We start from the raw sequence: 19,253 nt of genomic DNA, 5'->3' as shown, positions 1-19,253 counted from the left end.
TACCAACAAAAAATATTCCTACAGGAGTATTTTGGCAAGAAGGTCCATTATTATGGATACATTTATCTTATTCTCCTAACACTATTCTTACTAGGTATCCTGAGGCTGTAGGACAATTAATACTCAAAGGAATAAAAGCAGCAAAGGGAGTGTCTGGAATTTCTCCCAATAAAATTATTACTCTATATACTATAGATCAAATTGATGAGTTAGCTAATGAGTTAAATACTTGGGCAATAATCATGTGAAAATCTAATGTTTTATTTGATAACCACTTACCATCTAATACTTTATTGTCTTTTTGGTCATTGTATCCTGTAATTTTTCCAAAAATGACCAGAAAAACACCTATCATGAATGCTCCAAATATATTCACTGATGGGTCAAATAATGGTACAGCAGCAATAGTTACACCTGATCAAAGTTTTACATTTTTAGTACCCAAACAATCAGCTCAAAAGGTAGAGCTTAATGCAGTATTACAAGCTTTTGTGATGTTTAAAGATTCTGTATTTAATTTATTTTCTGACAGTCAGTATATAGTGAATGCTATAGTATCTCTTGAAGATGCTGGTAGGATTTCCCCTTCCTCTACTGTTTTCTCTTTGCTTTCCAATATACAAAGTCTAATCTGGGACAGAAAATATCCATTCTTTATAGGACATATCAGGGCACATACAGGATTACCTGGAGCACTTAGTTTGGGCAATGATTTAGCAGATAAAACTACACATGACATACATATTTTCTGTACACTAGAAGATGCTATAAATTTTCATAAAAAGTTCCATGTCAATGCTAATACTTTACAAAAGCATTTTAAAATAACTAAGGAACAAGCTAGACAAATAATAAAACAATGTCAAAATTGTGTGACCTTTTTACCACAAGTTAATCTTGGAGTCAATCCTCGAGGTCTCATACCAAACCATATTTGGCATATGGATGTCACCCACTTGCCATAATTTGGAAAATTAAAATATTTGCATGTTACAGTTGATACTTCTTCTGGATTTTTGATGGGCTCCCTTCATACTGGAGAAAAAACTAAAGATATTATAGCTCATTGCTTACAAAATTTTGCCACTGTGGGCGTTCCAAAACAGTTAAAAACAGATAATGCCCCTGGTTATACTTCGACCTCTTTTAAACAATTTTGCTCATCATTTGCCATTACTTATATAACAGGAATCCCATACAATCCACAGGGACAAGGCATAGTTGAAAGAGCTCATCAAACTATTAAAATGTACTTATTAAAACAAAAAGAGGGAATTGGCAAGGGGTATATATTCCCCAAAGATAAACTTAAAATACCCCTTTTTACTCTAAACTTTTAAAATTTGGATTCATCAGGACTTAGTGCTGCAAAAAGGCATATGTCTCCAAAAAATGTTCATAAGCCCAAGGTACTTTGGAAGGATATTGTAACAGAACAATGGAAAGGTCCTGACCCAGTAATTGTCTGGAGTCGGGGGTTTGTTTGTGTGTTTCCACAGGGAGAACAGCAGCTAATTTGGATTCCAGAGAGATTAACTAAGTACCTGACCCAGTGATTGTCTGGAGTCGGGGGTCTGTTTGTGTGTTTCCACAGGGAGAACAGCAGCCAATTTGGATTCCAGAGAGATTAACTAAAGCGATTTCTACAGACCACAAAGAAGATGATTTGGCTCAAATCCATAACAGCTGATATCCAGAACTCCAGTTTGGCTATCCTTATATCTGTGACAGAACCAGGATGCTTTTTTCAATATCTGTTTTATTATTACCCTTTCCCACATCATGAAGTTCTATTTTATTTTTTAGCTCATACAGACCTAGGTTAATGTTTTGCTGATCAGTTCTATTTTTTGACTATAGAGTTTTTAAACATTGCAATGGAGATTTCACCTGTAAAAAGTTATAAGGCCTTTACTATTATGTTATGTCTTGTATGTATTATATTATGTGTGTACACTTGTGTTTTATGTTGTATGTTTGTACGTACGTATGTCCATATATTATATATGATGAGCACTCATCAAAAAATGGATCCAAATATTTTTTTATTCACGTGATTTAAATGGTTAATTTAAATTGGGTAAACAGCTGTTGAGGATTGTTTTAATATGTGAACAAATAAGGAGGATAACAGAACTGTTTGTTTATTTTCACCTTTCCTTTTCATTATATTTAATAATTCTGTTCAAGATAATGTAAATTGTTCAGAAAATTGTTTTCTTTTAGTGCCTTCAGGAATTTTACATATTTTTTTCTTTAGCCATTATTGCCAGAATTCCTATCTTCATCCCAGTGCTGGTGAAGACAAAGATAAAACCAATCTACAGCTTCTGCAATAGCTATCACTGAACTGCTTGCAGAACTTGCCTGGACTATGTATCACTTGTATGCATTGTGAACTCACTTGTATGCATTGTGAACTATCTTTTGGTGCAGCGACTTGTGGTAGTGTTGGGGTATTTTTGCTGATGGTGTCATCGGTGGTACAATTTTTCCAAAAGGAGCCATCAATTGGCTTGGTGTATCTTCCTCCCTTCTGCTTGTGATGGTCGTTCAGCTAAAATTTGGGGGCCAATAGAGGTGAGGCAAAGAACCTCACCCTCCAGCTGGTACAAAGACCTATCCACAGGTGTAGCTGTATGCTGGACCGGTAGTCAGTGACAGGTAAGATCCAATTGCAATGGTACCAACCTAAGACAGGAAGCTGATGCCTTGAGGTCAGCTTATCCAATGATGGGTAAGAACCATATGTAGTAATGGACAACCTAAGGCAGGCACGGTCCCTAAGCCACATGCTTGTTGTTTAAACAGAGAGGGGGAGATGTTGAGAGCCACAGCCAAAGGGCCCCAGCAAACTTCCAGCTGCCAGCAAACTTCTAGCTGCCAACTGATTGGCTCCTCTGCAGTGATGCTCATTGGGCTGTTTCCCCACCCTTTCAGACCACGGAGCTGCTCATTGGGGGACTTTTTTTGGCTCAGCCCATGTGACCCAGCCAATCGGCCTCAAGAGTAGGAGGAGTGGGGGAGGTTGAGAGGCTTGTGGGAAGCCGTTGGTGGCAGTTGGGCTCTGAGGGAATTCCTGAAGAGCTCCTGTGGTGTGGCGTGTGTGTTCTAAAAATAAAGATCGTTTCTGCTTGACAAGTGGCTCGTGAATTGTGCCCAGCCAGTCTGCGGCAAATGAGAGTAGTCTCAGAGAGCCCGGCTGTGCTGTGCATTTGAGGACAGAAATCAATGAAGAAAGATGTTCCACAAATGCACTCAGGTACTCTTATGGTTTGGATATTGGGTGTACCACAAATATCATGGGTGAGGCAATGCTAGAATCTTGAGAGGAAAAAATGAAGAGGTTGTGAGCTGTAAACTAACCAGTGGTTAATCCAATGATATAGGTGGTAACTATATGCAGGTAGACTGTGGATGAACGAGGTTGTCTGGGGATGAGACATTGGGGTTTCTATTTTGATCCTGGTCTCTCAGAGAGACAGAGGTCTCTCTACTTCCTGATTGTCATGATTCAAAATGTTTTTCTTCTCTATGTCATTCAGCCATGATATTCTACCTCAGTTTAGAAACAGAGCAATTGAGATGGCCATATATGAACTGACAAATCTCAAAACCTGAGTCAAAAAAAATTCTCCTCTCACTTTTTCTTGTCAGATTTTCATCACAGCAACAACATACCTGACTAGTCATGAACCAGGAAGGCCATTCTATACTCAAAAAGCTTCTCTAGGCATGCTAAATTCCATGGTAAATACCCTTATGCCCCATCTAGTACCACTATTTCCTTGCATTTTGTAAAATGAAAATTGAGCCAGACATCCTAGTTATTCTGGGTTATGAAAGAGTTGAAGCATCAAAACCATGCTGGAGGTGAATCCAAGGACATGTGAACAACCTGATCCCTCCTCTCTATGTAGTGGCCTAAGAGATACACATATGCAGGCATGAGTCACAAGGTTGAAGGGAGTCACTTCTAACCTCCAAGGCTTGTACAACAGAAAGCATTTCTCCTACTACCAGAAATATACATGTGATCAATTTTTAGAAATACACTGAAGCTATCACACTTTTAACTAAAAATGGCACCACATTTCACCTGTGTCAACCAGAAACTCATTGCCCCTTCCATGATCACTCAGTCTCACCTAATGATAATTATGATATCCAGGCTACATGTAATAAGATGGTCCATCAAACTGACTACCCCCAAAATTTGCATCTTTTCCAAGAGGAGAATACAATTTTTGACCACAAGTATGTTCATTTTCCTCCACCTATGATATCCTGTAAATTAAATATTGAAATAAAATGTTAACTAATTTTTTTCCTTTTGAATCAGGGATTTAACTCAGGAGCACTAGACCACTGAGTCACATCCCCAACCCTATTATGTATTTTATTTAGACAGGGTCTCACTGAATAGCTTAGTGCTTTGTTTTTCTTGAGGCTTCTTTGTTAACATGATCCTCCTGCCTCAGTCTCCCAAGCAGCTGGGATTACAGGCATGTGACACTGGGCTTGGATAGTTAATCTATGTTTAACACACCTATGTTAGTTGACACTAGAATCAGAGGAAGGAAAACATATTCAAATATATTCACATTAAAATAAATATTTTCCATAGAATTCTAATTCCTGTGATCATCATTGGTAATTTCTCACTTCTTTTTCTAATTCCATTGACAACCAAAAAATGCATTGGCTAGTGTTGATCTCTAGCTAGTAGTGCCAGGTGGAATGCACAAATCATCATTCCAGACAACATATGTGCACCAGTAGCTCTGCTGGATTTGATTGTGTTGGTATTCTGACCTTAACTAAAGTCCAAGGAAGGATGAGAGAGCATGCTTCTTTCCATGCATTGTCTCCTTATTTTGAGTCAGCAATGGCAAACTAATTCCCCTGATTATCAGTACCAATCATGACCCAATAGCCCCAACTTTGTCTAATGATTCCTTGTCATGATTAGAAAAAGGGAGGCTTAGACCCAGTTAGAGCAGTCATTCTTGTTTCCTGTATTTGGAACTAAGTCCTCTGCACTAGACCAATAATAGGGTTGAATTACTGAAATGGGAATTTCAGCCTTGTCCCAGGCCCTCATTCCAGCTCCAAGAATCCTGCCTATGCCACAAACATCATCATGTGTTAGATATGGGTGTAACCAGTCGACAAGATTCATCTTTGACTCCTCAAAAGCCAGTCAACCTTTTTGTCAGACCTGGTGTTTTAGGATGTTGGGGAAATGCAAGAGTAGTAATGGCAGGAATATGGCTTGATTGTTCCCCTTTATTGGTTGTGACATAAGCATTGTGCTCAGAAGCCTCATGTTGAATACCACGATGGTGGTTAAGGTGTTCACTAAGTCCATGGATAACAGTTTTGGCAGAAGCACTGCAGGCAAGGAAAACAAGCTCCTGCAAGGGTAAAATAATGCTTCACTGAGAACTAATATCAGTCTGCCATGATGAAAGGTCTAGTGTCATCAATCTGCTCTGAGGAACCTGGCTGCTTCCCATAAGAAATAACCTCATATTAGAACTCAGGGTTGGATTCTGCTGTTGCTACCTGGCTATAGGCAGGTCACCTCTGTGAGTGGAAATATGTTGTCATGACTACATGAATAATCTCTCTTCATGACAGCATGGACATTTTGTTCATGACCTGCTTGGGAAAACATGTGTGTCTAGGGAAGGAAGCCACCTAAGATGCAACAATTAAATTAAGATTCAACTCCTCATCAGGATCATTTCCTTCTCTGTTCACCCTTTGGTGATTATGACCTGGCACCAAAATACCTTCATGACTTTGTAAATACAGGGTTTATTTTATTTATAGTAAAACCGTGATGATGAAAACAGTCACTTAAAGTAAACACTGCATTTCTATGAACATAAATGTGAAAATAGAAGAAGGTTGTAACATTTAACAGTGAAAAGACTGCTTTTTTATACCCCCAAATTAGATTACTTGTATAACTTCTGTCTCTATATATGAATACACTACCAGTGTAACTCTGCATTATGTATAACCACAAAAATGAAAAAATTATGTTCCATTTATAGATATATCCAAAACCACTCTACTATCATGTATACTTAAAAAGAAGAAATAAAAATTTTAAACAATTATAGTATATAGATTTAGAAGTGTTGTGTTAGTATACTACTTAAATTATGGACTTTCATAAGATAGCTGGTCAGAGAGTAGTTTTGAAACAAACATCCATTTCCTTCAAAGTTAAATTCATTCTAATAAACATAAATCACACTTACATATCTGGCTGTATATATCAAAGGGTAAATATTTCTGTTAACAATTCAGTGGTTAAAAAATTGCCAATCATGCTTCAGTTATTTGGTTAAGTAATCTACCTTAAAAAATGTAAATGAGAAAATAGAAAACTGATCAAACATTTCTGAGAAAATTTTACTGTCCAAATTGACATGTAACATAAATATATAAAACCTATTTCAAAGAAATAACATAAGAAAAAGAATATACATTATATCATAAATAAGTGTTCATCCAATCTTTATGAAAATGGTACTTCTTTGATATAGTGGATTATATAACATTAAAATAATTATGCATGCCTCTTTAATTTTAATGTGGTTAGGAGACTTTGCATAATCAGCTTTCACGGTATTATTATTGGACATTGTTGGACTATAGTCCTCAGGTAACAGTAATATCACACTCCCCTTTTACTCAAAGCCTCACCTCCTCCCATAGGACATACATATGGGACTCCTGGGACAGTGTCTAGTACTGGAAAGTTGAAAGCATGGGGCCTTTACCATGTGCCCATGCAGAGTACTGGGAGGGAGCCCTGCTCTTGCTCCTTCCCAATGCAAATTATCTATGATGCTAAGCCTCCTTGACCTTCTCACTGGCAAATCAATCACACAGTTCTGGCCTCATGTTCAAGGGATGATGTTATTTTGTACCTACCAGCAACAGGCTTTGCACCATGAGCTGTTCTTCAAAAGGTATGCAATTCTCTACAGCAGGTGACATGACAGTTCCCAAACTCCCATGATCTACATTGGGATTCTACTAGGGGCTTTTCCCTAAACAGAAGATTTTGTCTCCTATCACCAAGTCCTCTATTCGCATATATATAGAGAGAATAAGTTTGTCCATACAGCTGGGGACCAGAACCACTGTGGCATATGTCACAGTGTCTCCTCACACTGAAATACATACATTCATCAACATTCACTGCAGCTCATATACAAGCCTCCATGGGCCTCAGCTCTGTGCCCAGAGCAGGAGCCAGTGCAGAGAGGTACACTGGGCCCTCAGCAGACAGTGCCCAGACTTACCCCCACCCATACAACCTTTCTGTCACTGGTGCCAAGGCATAGGGTAATGTGATCTGTGGAGACTGGAATATGGTCAGTGGAAATGGTAATCCCAGATAACCTGATGCAGTTGGTGAAGTACAAGAAGCTCTTGAGAGCATCCTGTCCAAATTCTGAGGGATCTTCAACCACCTCCAGGGGCTTCCAGAGGGAATTAGCAGAGTACATACAATCATGTACACACTTTAAATGGCAGTACAAAAAAGAAAAGGAGAGCAAAATTTTCTGGTTATGTGGGGCCTATTGTTCAGTTATCAGAGAAAATAAATGTGTCTGTAAAAGAATATTCTGATTTTTGTGACTCCAAAATGGTGTAACCACTTTGGAAAGCAGATTGGAGATTCCTTAGAAAACTTTTAATAGAATCACCATTTGACTCAGCATTCCCACTCTTAGCTGTATACACCAAAGACTTAGAATCACACCATAGTAATGCAGTGAGATCAATGTTCATAGCAGCTGAATTCACAGTAGCTAAACCATGGAAACAATCTAGATGCCCTTCAACATTTGAATGTATAAACAACCTGTGGTACATTTGCAGAATTGAATATTACTCAGCCTTAAAGAAGTATGAAATTATACCATTGACAGATAAGTGGACAGAGTTGAGAATATCATGGAACAAAATAAGTCAATTCCAAAAAGCCAAAGGCCAAATATTTTCTCTGATAAATGGATCAGGTCCATAATATTCTAGGGGAGCATCAAGAGAATAATGGGAAATTTTTAATTGAGCAGAGGAGAGGAGGTGGAGGGGAGGTTGTGTGGGGCAAGATGGTGGAATGAGAAAGACAATACTACCCTTTGTATGGTATGATTTAATGAATGGAGTGACTCTGCATCATCTACAATCAGAGAAATGAAAAGCTGTGCTCTATTTGTGTAAAAAAAATTCAAAAAATTTAAATATCCAGATTTTAATTTTCTTGGTAGTAAGTATCTTTGGCCCCAGAGGATTTACAGCTAAAGAGCTTGAGGCAGAAAACTGGAGGTAAAACAATGGCCTGAGGCAAAGTCTCAAAGATAAAGAGAAGAAGGAGCAAAATAGAGCAAACTGAATTGGGAGCATATACGTGAAGGTTCGGATGTACTAATCACAGTGGAAGATGCTCAGAATAGAGAAAAGTAAACTATAGAGGGCCGTTGAAGAATTGAGACAAATACTGGTACCTGCAGCAAAACAGGAAATGTTCAAACTGAGTTAAAATTATAGAAACTTTATTTTATCCATCCTTAATAAAATTTTAAGAACAAGGTACATCCATGATGTGTCACTGTATTCGGCAAGCTGAAGAAGATGCAGCTGATGGAGCTTCTGATTCTGAATGACACCTGCAGATATGCCAACATTAAATCACCAGCCCTTGCCTTTTCTCTCGTGCCAACTGCCCAGGCTGATCCAAAGATCAAAAGTGGGCCTGCACCTTTTCTCTGAGAAGTGACCCTTAGTACTCTTCTCCAGCTGACCCTACCATGATGCCTTTGATCAGACAAATACAGACCTCTGTCATGCCATAAGGAACTCCTCACACTAATGCTGCGATTGTCCCTCCAGGGCCAGAGGCTGGGTTGATCTACACACTCTATAAATATCTCACATGTTAGCAACTCAAGATCAAACCAGTTCTTGAGTACCCTATTGAAACCAATGGTGTGTTAGGTGCAGTGGCTACTAAAGTTCGAAGGCACAATATGTGTGTCGATCCTTTCCAAAGGATTGTGACTGAAGGTAGTGCTGACACTGGCAACTAACCTATGAACTTCTGATCTCTGAACTCTTTGTCCAGTAATGACCTGACCATGACTGCCTGCTGATCACTTAAGTGGTTATTGCCTTTGCTTGCCTGTGGTCAATGCAGCAGGCTGAGGGACTTGTTTGTTCATTCATCTTACAATCTAGGCAAATAAAATGTTGTCTTACAACTCAGATTTTTGTCCCCCAACTCTATCCCTGTGTGGATGAAAGGGGTTCTAGAACTTACACTGAATAGTAGAGTAAAGTATCAGGTCCCAAATCATCCCACAGCACTGATCATCTTTCAATGTCTTACCCCAAGATTAAATTACATTTTCATTAAATGTGCCACTGCTCTGACTTCGTGTTACACATGCTGTTGTTTTGATTTATTTACAATACAGGCTGTGCCATTATGATTTTAATTTTGTTGTTTTAGTTGAATAACTTGTAATACTCAAACACTTGAGGTGACAGTGAAAAATGATACTATAATTTCTTTCAGCTTCATTTCATATATATTTGACCTGAATATTTTGGATATTTATCAAAGGTCTTTTATGGGGAAAGTAAATTTATGAAATAATAGATGAGTAACATATATGAGTAATGTTGGCTCTGAACAAATTTTGAAAACTTAGTTGACAAAATATTGGATCAATGAAAAAGAAGCATGAATTTTGAAATCTGAATGCCTTGGTTCTCAGTACTACCATTCTTTTTCTCTTACATATTTTTTTAGTTATCAATGAACCTTTATTTTATTTATTTATATGTGGTGCTGAGAATCAAACCCAGTGCCTCACATAGGCTAGGCGAGTGCTCTACCATTGAGCTACACCCCCAGCCCATCATTCTTTTTTTAAAAAAAAAAACATTTTTAGTTGTAGATGGACACAATGCCTTTATATTATTTGTTTATTATATATAATGCTAAGGATCAAACCAATGGCCTCACATGTGTGAGGTAAGTACTCTACCACTTAGCCACAACCTCAGTCCCTGTGTTATAATTCTTTATTGAAATTTTTCTTATTAAAGTATATAGTTTTAAGACATATTTTTACAGTATGATGTAATTTTAGCAAGGTTAGATTGGAGTGATGCCCATATGTTATCATAGAGCAGACATTTATATTTTGTCTAGACTTTATTATTATCTTAGTAGTTTTCATACTCTCTCTATATAGAAACCAACCTATTTCCAATGAGAAACATGTCATTTAATGTATTTATCACCATTGGTACAAGTTTATAATATATGTTTCCATCTTGTTTTACATGTATGTTGGTGAAGGAGATCCCTCACTCACTGTCTTGACAGGGTCACAGTGAAAATAAGTGCTGGCAAAGCCACTCTCCCACTGTCTTGACAGGGTCACAGTGAGTATGAATGCTGGCAAAGCTGCACTGGTTGATGGGAAATCGAAACCATGAGACCCTTTTTTATATAATTGTAACTTTTCATTTTCATGCTTATGTTTCTGACAGGAGGCATGAGTATGTAAAATGGCAAACAGATTAAATTTCAGATGGCTATAACATAACAGGTAGTTCATGCCTTGAAGGCTGTTCTACTACTCCTCAGCATATTGATGCTGAGAGCCACAGCCAAGTCGGGATGGTGACAGAAGGAGTGGTTAAGAGGTGACACCAGTGAGCCATTAAGATGATGACAATTAAGTTATAATTGCTGTGACTGGATGATGCTGGATTGGGACAGGCTGTGTATTGAGTTGTATATGACCCCTACTGTCCAGCAACAGGGTGGTTCCAGGAATAGGGTGGTTCCTGCTGCCTCCTGTGCCTGCCACTTTGGAATTCCCATTGAGTTCTCCTGGGAGAGAGAGAGAGAGAGAGAGAGAGAGAGAGAGAGAGGAGCCCAGTGGAGAGCTGGGAGAGTTCCGGGGAGTATGCATGGAGTGCTGGTGAAGTTCAGGCAATAAAGCTTCCTATTTGACAAGTGCTTTGTGGCAGCTCAGTGATTTGTGTCCAGCCAGACTGCGGCATTTGGCCCATATGGGGAACGAACCAGTACATTGAGGACAAATCTGATAATGGAAACAATCATTTTCTGAAAAGGTCATGAGAATTTTAGGCACCACATTGATTATATTAACTAGAACCCAAGCTCATATTTCTGGCCTCTTAGAAAACCTAATCATTATGCTTATTTTACAAAGCTCACCATATGTATTCTCATTCTTGATTGAGGAAAGTTATATTATACACTTAGGAAAGTTAAAACATATAAAGATACATTCTTCTCGTTTTATAAACCCTTTTTTACTTTACATAGGGATTTATGATGAGCATAGTTAATATTCGTGGAAAGTGGATTGATGTTTAGAACTTACTTTCTATTGAAAAAGATTATAAAGATATGAGAACTAGTGCACCTTGACTGAGAAACAAAGAAACTCTTTGAGAAAGCAGCTCAACCATTTTTATGAGAAAAATTTAGGAATTAATTAAAGTAGCTTTATAAGATATATTTTTAGAATAATGTTAGAAATATTATCCTATTTAGATTTTTGGGTGTAGAAATTCTTAAGTTCTTAGTTGTATGGGTTTCTGATATGTTTTAAGAATGATTTATAAACTTTAGGATATTTTAAGTATAAGATTTAAGGGGACTTTTTTAGACAGTAATTTTATCTACAGAGGGAAGGAAATTCATGCTTGCTTCATCTTTGAACTCCAGGTCTTGGCCATCCAAAATAGCAATCCCTATTTGGATATGCTGTGTATTTTTAATTTTATTTAAATTTTAATACAAAACTTTCAAAGTCTCATCTCAGTTACCCATTTCAAGTGGCCAGTAGACCCATGTGCATAAGGCAGAGAACATTCTCATTCTTTTGTGGGCAGCTGCTCTGATGATGGCACAGTATATGTTCTGTGAGTTTGTTTTCCTGAAACTGTTGGCATCACAGTTTGCATGTCAGCTTGGTCTGTTTCAAGGAGAGAGTAATAATGTGTCAATGGAAGAAAGCAATTGTTTGCACCATCCTGTTTGAGGCCTCTGACTCTCCAGAGCTCAGAGAACTGAGAAGCCAGAACAGAGATCACGGTAATCCTGACTATTAATATTAGTATGACTCTGTTTTTCTTGCTAATAAGAAAACCCTTGAGACTGAATAATTAATACAGGTGTGTTTAACTTACAGTTCTGGAAATACAAGAGCATGGCACTGGCAAACACTTGGCTTTAGTGAATGCCCTCTTAGCTGCATTGCATGATTGGTGGTGTCAGCATGGATGCAGGTGCAGGAGGGAGACATCACATGGGGAGACAGGAAGCCAGCAGGGATCAGATGATTCATTTGCTCTTCTTATATAACCAGGATCTAACAAGGTTTGAGAAATCTATATTCCTACTTCTGAGTCTCATACCCTTAAATGACCTCATCACCTCCAAGCAGACCCTTCCTCATACAGGTGTCACAACTCTCATTATGACCATACTAAGGACCAAGCCTCAATCACACAATTCTGTGTGGGACAAATATCATGCAACCCTAGTAACCATAATGAGCTTAATTGTGACAAAGAATGCATGAGACAATCTTAAGTAATGCTGTTGCTGATGTTTCTGTCTGTAAAGTTGGACATGGAGCAAAGATTATGATTCAAGCAGTGATGAGGAAGAGATTGCAGGTAGGAACAGCCCTAAGGGTATGACAAAATGAGAAAGGTTTCCTTCTAGGAGTTGAGTTCACCTAACTCATGGGAAATGAGGAACTGTCAAGAAATAAAAATAAAGAGAAATATGTATTGTTTTTACAAAAATAAGAGTTAGTAGACCTAGTGACTTTGAGCATCCCGTTTGTAAGAAGACATTTTTCTGCATTGACAGTTAAACACAATCTTCCATGCAAGTATCACTCTGTCCTGAATTTGCCTCTTCTAAGCAACAAGGACCTTGGCTTTTATTCTTGGCTTTTTTTTGGCATTGTGCATGAAAGAATTAAGATCTGCACTTTAAGTTTGATGCACAATGGGAGGAATCTAGAGGAACAGATTTTCTTAAAGTAACTTTGTAAACCTGTAATTGAAAATCTCACTAGTGCTAAGCAGTAAATAAGAAGTCACAATTTCCCTTGTATAGAGATCACGGTGATCCTGACTATTAATATTAGTATGACTCTGTTTTTCCTCTTTGTATACCAGCACTTTTGAAAGGTTAATAATCTTGAGAACTGTTTGCTAATCTTGTTCCCAGAATGTGCTGTCCCCAACTGCCAAACTGCAGAATGTATTCCCTTACCCGGTTGCACACAAACCGCCCACTCACCCTGACCCAAACCGCCCACTCACCCTGACCCATCAATGAACTTCCCTCCCTGCCCTCTCCAAGGAAAGTATATAAGGTCTGCTTAAACTGTTCTCGGGGCTCTTTGCTCTATTCAAGTGAGCTCTGAGCCCCAGCATGCTGGACCCCCAATAAACCCCTTGCTGTTGCATGAGACAGTCTCTTGGTGGTCTCTTCCTCCAACGCTCTCCCGACCTTTACATATGGAGGTTCCACCGAGATTTGGCAGCGGCGAACAAAAGACCCCCAATGGGCTCCTCTCGGGGTAAATAATGTGCCTCTTTCTGGTTTCTGGTTTCTGGTTTCAGGTTTCAGGTTAGGGCTTGGCAAAATGGCTGTCGGTGAAGAGCATGAGCTCTATCCAACGGTGGCTGACAGACATGTCACAGAGCCACAGGCCACATCCCTGGGGATGCCCCAGAGGACTCGGGAAATCGAGGAACAATAGTCTCCTCGACTCAGTGATATTTCATTTCTGATTCAGTATTGCCAGCCCATCGGGTTTTGCCAGCTACTCAGTCCTGGTCTCAATGTTGGACGTCCATTGCCTGTCTTTATTGTCTTGTCTTGTCTGTGTTGTGTGTCATTGCTTTCACTGTTTGTGTATCTTTCATTATGTAATAGAGCACTTCAACACCTCTGTCCCTGACCCTTGATCACTGGGCCAAAGTCCGCTTAAGGGCTCAGAATCTTTCTTTTTCAGTAAAACGCCAGACCTGGCAGACTCTCTGTGCCTCAGAATGGCCCACCTTTGGAGTCAGATGGCCCCCAGAAGGATCTTTCTACTTCACACTAATTCAAAAAGTCAGAGATATTGTCTTTGTCTTTCAGCTGGGGCCACATAGCCATCCAAATCAACAGCCATATATCTAAACTTGGCAGGACCTCTGCGAATCTCCTCCTCCATGGGTAAAGCCTCTCCTTGTCCCTGCCCCCGCTCCTACTCCTTCCCCCATGATTCTGTCTCTGAAACCCTCTGCTCCTCCTCCTCCTCCACCCTCTGTTCTCCCTGAGTCTCAAGATTTGACTCTACTGGACTCTCCTCCCCTTCCTTATCCCCTGCCCTCATCCCCCAACCCCCAACACCCTCTAAGTGATTCCCCTGCTGCTGACTCAGCCTCTCCGCCATTGGAGGAAACTAAGCCAGCCCAGCACCCTCCAGATGACTCCCCCACGGCACACACAGCCCCTCCTCCCCTGGAGAAAGCTGGCCCAACTAAAAGAACTCAAAGAACTCGCCAGCGTTTTCACACCAGCCTACTTGGGATGACTGCCAACAACTCCTAGGGACTCTCTTCATGACAGGGGAACAAAAGAGAATCCTCCTGGAAACTAGAAAAAAAATATCCTCGGACCAGATGGGCGACCAACACAACTTCCCCTTGAACCAACCCAACTGGGACCCCAACACCTTTGAAGGTAGGGAGCATCTGTCCACTTATTGCTGGGCTCTAATAGCAGGTTTCCGAGCAGCCGCTAGGCAACCAACTAATTTGGCCAAGGTAAGAGAGATTATTCAAGGGCCTGATGAATCTCCCTCTATATTTCTAGGGAGAATTATGGAGGCATATAGGAGATATACTCCTTTTGATCCTCAGGCAGAGGATCAAAAGACATCTGTCACAATGGCCTTTATTGGGCAAGCTGCCCTGGATATTAAAAGAAAGTTACAACACTTAGATGGATTATGAGATATGACTTTGAGAGATTTAGTCAGAGAAGCCGAGAAGGTATACTATAAGAAACTGAGGAAGAGAAGGGAGCAAAGGGAGGATGAGAGAAGCAAAAGACAGACTAAGACGTTGACTAAGGTCCTGGTCACAACAGCAAATAGGCCAGAAATTAAGAAACAGGGAGACAGGAAGGAATACCTGGGCCCACGCCAGAGGCCGCCCCTGGCCTCAGATCAATATGCCTACTGTAAAAAAAAAAACAAAAAAACACTGAGCCAAAGAGTGCCCTAGAAAGAGACAGCCACGCCAGCCAGCCATTCTGACTCTGGAGGATGACTAAGAAAATCGAGGCTTGGATCCCCTCCCCGAGCTCAGGGTAACTTTTGAAGTGGAGGGAACCCCAGTAAACTTTGAAGTGGATACAGGGGCAATATACTCAGCCCTTAAGGCCCCATTGGGCCCTCTGTCAAATAAAAGGTCTCTAGTTCAAGGGGCTAACAGCAGTAAATATCGGGCTTGGACAACTAAGAAGGCCATGGACCTGGGGGAAAAAAACTCTATCACTGCTTCCTAGTGATCCCAGAATGCCCGGCCCCATTGATGGGCAGAAATCTGCTCACCAAGCTCCTAGCCAAAATAGCTTTTAACCCTGAAGGCCCCCAAATGAAATTTCTAAATCCTTCAGTAAAAACTCCTATAGTCATGGCTTTAACTATGTCAATAGAAGATGAACATCAACTCTTCACAACCCCCAAGACTGATCAAACAGGCAAGCTACCCCAGAAATGGATAACAGATTACCCAGATGCCTGGGCAAAAACTGCTGGGTTAAGCCTAGCCGTGAAACAGTGGAGTTAAAAACCTCAGCCTCCCCAATCAATGTCAAACAATATCCTCTGAACAAAAAAAAACTAAAGATGGGATAAGGTCCCATATTCAGAAATATCTGGCCTTAGGGGTCCTAAGGCCCTGTCAATCGGCCTGGAACACTCCCCTACTGCCAGTAAAAAAAGCCAGGAACTGGGGACTATCGCCCCATTCAAGACCTAAAAGAGATCAACAACAGAGTGCAGGACATTCACCCCACGGTACCTAATCCATACAATCTGCTTAACACTCTAAAGCCTGAGCGAAAATGGTATACTGTTGTGTTTACAGACCCCAGAGCTCAGGACAGGTAGAAAGAATGAATAGAACCATTAAAGATACTTTAACGAAATTAAGCTTAGAGACCGGCATAAAAGATTGGACTATGCTCCTTCCTTATGCACTGTTTCGTGCAAAAAAAAAAATACTCCCTCTGTTTCTTTGTGTAACCTCACCCCCTATGAAATTCTCTATGGTGCCCCACCTCCAGTAAGGGACCTAACCCCAACTCTAAGACCTAACGATCCCTTCCACACCCCCTTGCTTGACAGACTTAAAGCTCTTGAAAGAACCCAGTGATACCTATGGAAACAGCTGGCCACTGCCTACCAACCTGGGGACGAAAGGACTCCACACCGATATCAAGTGGGAAACTTCGCTACATAAGACGACATCAGGTGTCACCCCTGGAACCCCGCTGGAAAGGACCATACCAGGTGCTACTTATAACACCTACAGTGGTAAAAGTAGACGGAATCACTTCCTGGATCCATGCCTCTCATCTCAAGCCTGCACCCTGTCCAGACTCTGGCTGGAAACTAAAAAAACTGGTAACCATTTTCAAATTGTATATTCACCATGTGGATAGGGCTATAGACTCTCCCCTTGACCACCAGTAGTCCTAACAGTCATCAGCCCATTCAGCAACGATGGCTAATCACAAATCCTACTGGACAAGAAGTATGGTCTATCTCACATACAGCCCCCTTAGGGACCTGATGACCATCTCTCCACCCAGACATTTGTCAGCTGGCTATAGGTCTTTCCTATTGGGATATCCCTGATGAAGAGGATCCCACTAAAATTCCATTAAATCCCTTCCGTACCATAGATAATGAAAACAAACATTATGAATGTAGGGACACGCGAGCCAGATGCAGGTTGGCTAACCTAGATTACTATGTTTGCCCAGCAGACTATCAAAACCACAAACAGTCACAGCTGTGTGGGGGAAAAACCGACTACTTCTGTAAGTCATAAGGATGTGAATATACAGGGGCTACCTGATGGAACCCAAACCTCCGTCGGTTCTCAGACCATTGCCCCCTTGCTGAGGTAAGAGGTACTGAGGTACCCCTCCACCCATTCACTCCACTCTTATCCTGTCAATGCCCACACCGGGTCCCACCAGGTCCTCTTACCAGCTAACCCAAAGCTCAAACCAGCTGAGGAGAGCCCTCAGACCCCTATCCAAGATGTAATGAATATGGCCTTTAAAGTTGCTTTGTCATCACTGAAAACAGGTTACTAAGAATTTAAAGTCCCTCACAGGCTTTTTGGGATACTCACTCCCATCTTCCCCTCTGCTCTACCTGTTCTACTACTCAAGTTTTTGTTGCTAGGAAAATCCTAAACCCCTTTCCCATTATTCTTTTACATCTCTCCTTCCTCATTCTCAGATCCATGGAGCTGCTCTCAGCCCCGCCTTCCCCATCTTCCCCCTCTATACAGAGCCCACAAAAAAGTGTTGACTGACCTTCTCCAGAAGTCTTCACCATGGCTGACTTTAGGACTTTCAGCAAAAGAGTCCCTATAGGGGCTGACTAATCCGTGCAGTCTGCCCCGCTGCTACAGACGGCGGGGCACCACCGAGAAGCGACCAGCAAGCAGGGAGAAACGTTGCTGCAGATTCTGTGGAATCCTGCCGGCTGAGCCCCCACTGAGCCCCAGGCTGAGTTCGGGATTTCAGACAGGGAAGGAAGCAGTACAGTTCTATCCCCCACAACGGAAACTCCACCAAGGAAACCAGCAGCCACCATCTTGGAGAGCTGAAGTAACCACCGCCACTCTCCAACAGATTGCAACAATAAAACAGGTGTGTGTTACTCAGCTCATCTCCCATATAGCAGGAAATTTGCATAAAATCTCTCCTAGGCTTTCCGGGGGAGGGATTATCAGAGGGAGCCTGCATAAAGACGCAGGGAAAACTAGAGACAACTGACCTTCAACTCCCCCTCCCATCATCGGCGAAAACGAAACCTGTCTAGCCAGCGCTGGGGGAGGGGCAAGCGGAAAAAATCAAAACAATAGAGTGCCAGGGTTCCAAATAGACACCCTCCACACCCAACAAATGGCAGGCACAGAGTACAGTTTGAACTGCCGAGAGGCATCACTCAGGGGAAATCTGGTCTAGGAGGAGAAACCCGGACTAGTAGGAGAAACCAGGGGACTAGAGGCCAGGCCCTCGTGACTGGAGACCGCACGCCCGCCGGCGACAGTCCACCCACTGCCCGTGTGACTGTGGGCGGCTGGAGACCGCCCGCCCACCGGCGACCGACCGCACGACTGGGCGGCTAGAGATCGCCCATCCGCTGGCGACAGCCCACCCGCTGCCCCTGCGACTGGGCGGCTGGAGACCACATGCCCGCCAGCGACCGATCGCCCGCCGGCTGCCTGCGCGATTGGGCGGCTAGAGACTGCCCGCCCGCCGGCGACCGATCACCCGCCCACTGCCAGTGCGACTGGGCGGCTGGAGACCGCCCGCCCACCAGCGACATGGAGCTGAAACCAACCAGAGACAGTGTCCAGTCCCACCTCCCCATTCGGACACCCCGGCAAGGAGCCTGGGGCCAGCCATAGCAGAGAGGTGATGTCACTGGAGCTCGGCCATCAGAATTCCTTCCCAGCGGAATCCACTTTAGCAGGCATAGTCTACCAACACAAAGGAGAGACAACAGAGATATACAAAACCAAAACAAATCTATAGAAGAGAACAGAAACACAGCAATCAAATAGAGCTGGAAAGTAACGTGAACATCATGAAAAAACAAGGGAAAAAAGGAGTACAAACAATGCAGGAAAACTTAATTCTACAGGAGGACCTAGAAGCATCAGAAACAGGGATAGGGAAAGAACTCAAGGTGTACCTAACTCAGATGGAAAGGAATATTAGAGAAGACATGAGGAAAGAAGTCCAAGCAATAAAAGTATATTTTGAAAGTGAATTAAACAAACAAATTCAAATGGCAAAGAACGAGCTTTACCAGGAGATAGAGATCTTTAAAAAATCAAAC

The 19,253-nt window shown here is 41.5% G+C and overlaps 1 pseudogene; it reads left to right on the top strand.

Annotated features, from left to right (window-relative positions):
• Positions 1–7,410: 7,410 nt before the first annotated feature.
• On the top strand, positions 7,411–9,122 carry LOC124106626 (KH domain-containing RNA-binding protein QKI-like; annotated as a pseudogene).
• Positions 9,123–19,253: the final 10,131 nt, after the last annotated feature.

Source organism: Marmota monax, unplaced genomic scaffold (genome assembly GCF_021218885.2).
Source record: "Marmota monax isolate L192 unplaced genomic scaffold, Marmota_monax_Labrador192_F-V1.1 WCK01_AAM20220418_F8-fsc00416, whole genome shotgun sequence".
NCBI lineage: Eukaryota > Metazoa > Chordata > Mammalia > Rodentia > Sciuridae > Marmota > Marmota monax.
The sequence above is the reverse complement of the archived record's forward strand: the minus strand, read 5'-3'. Positions and strand labels throughout refer to the sequence as shown.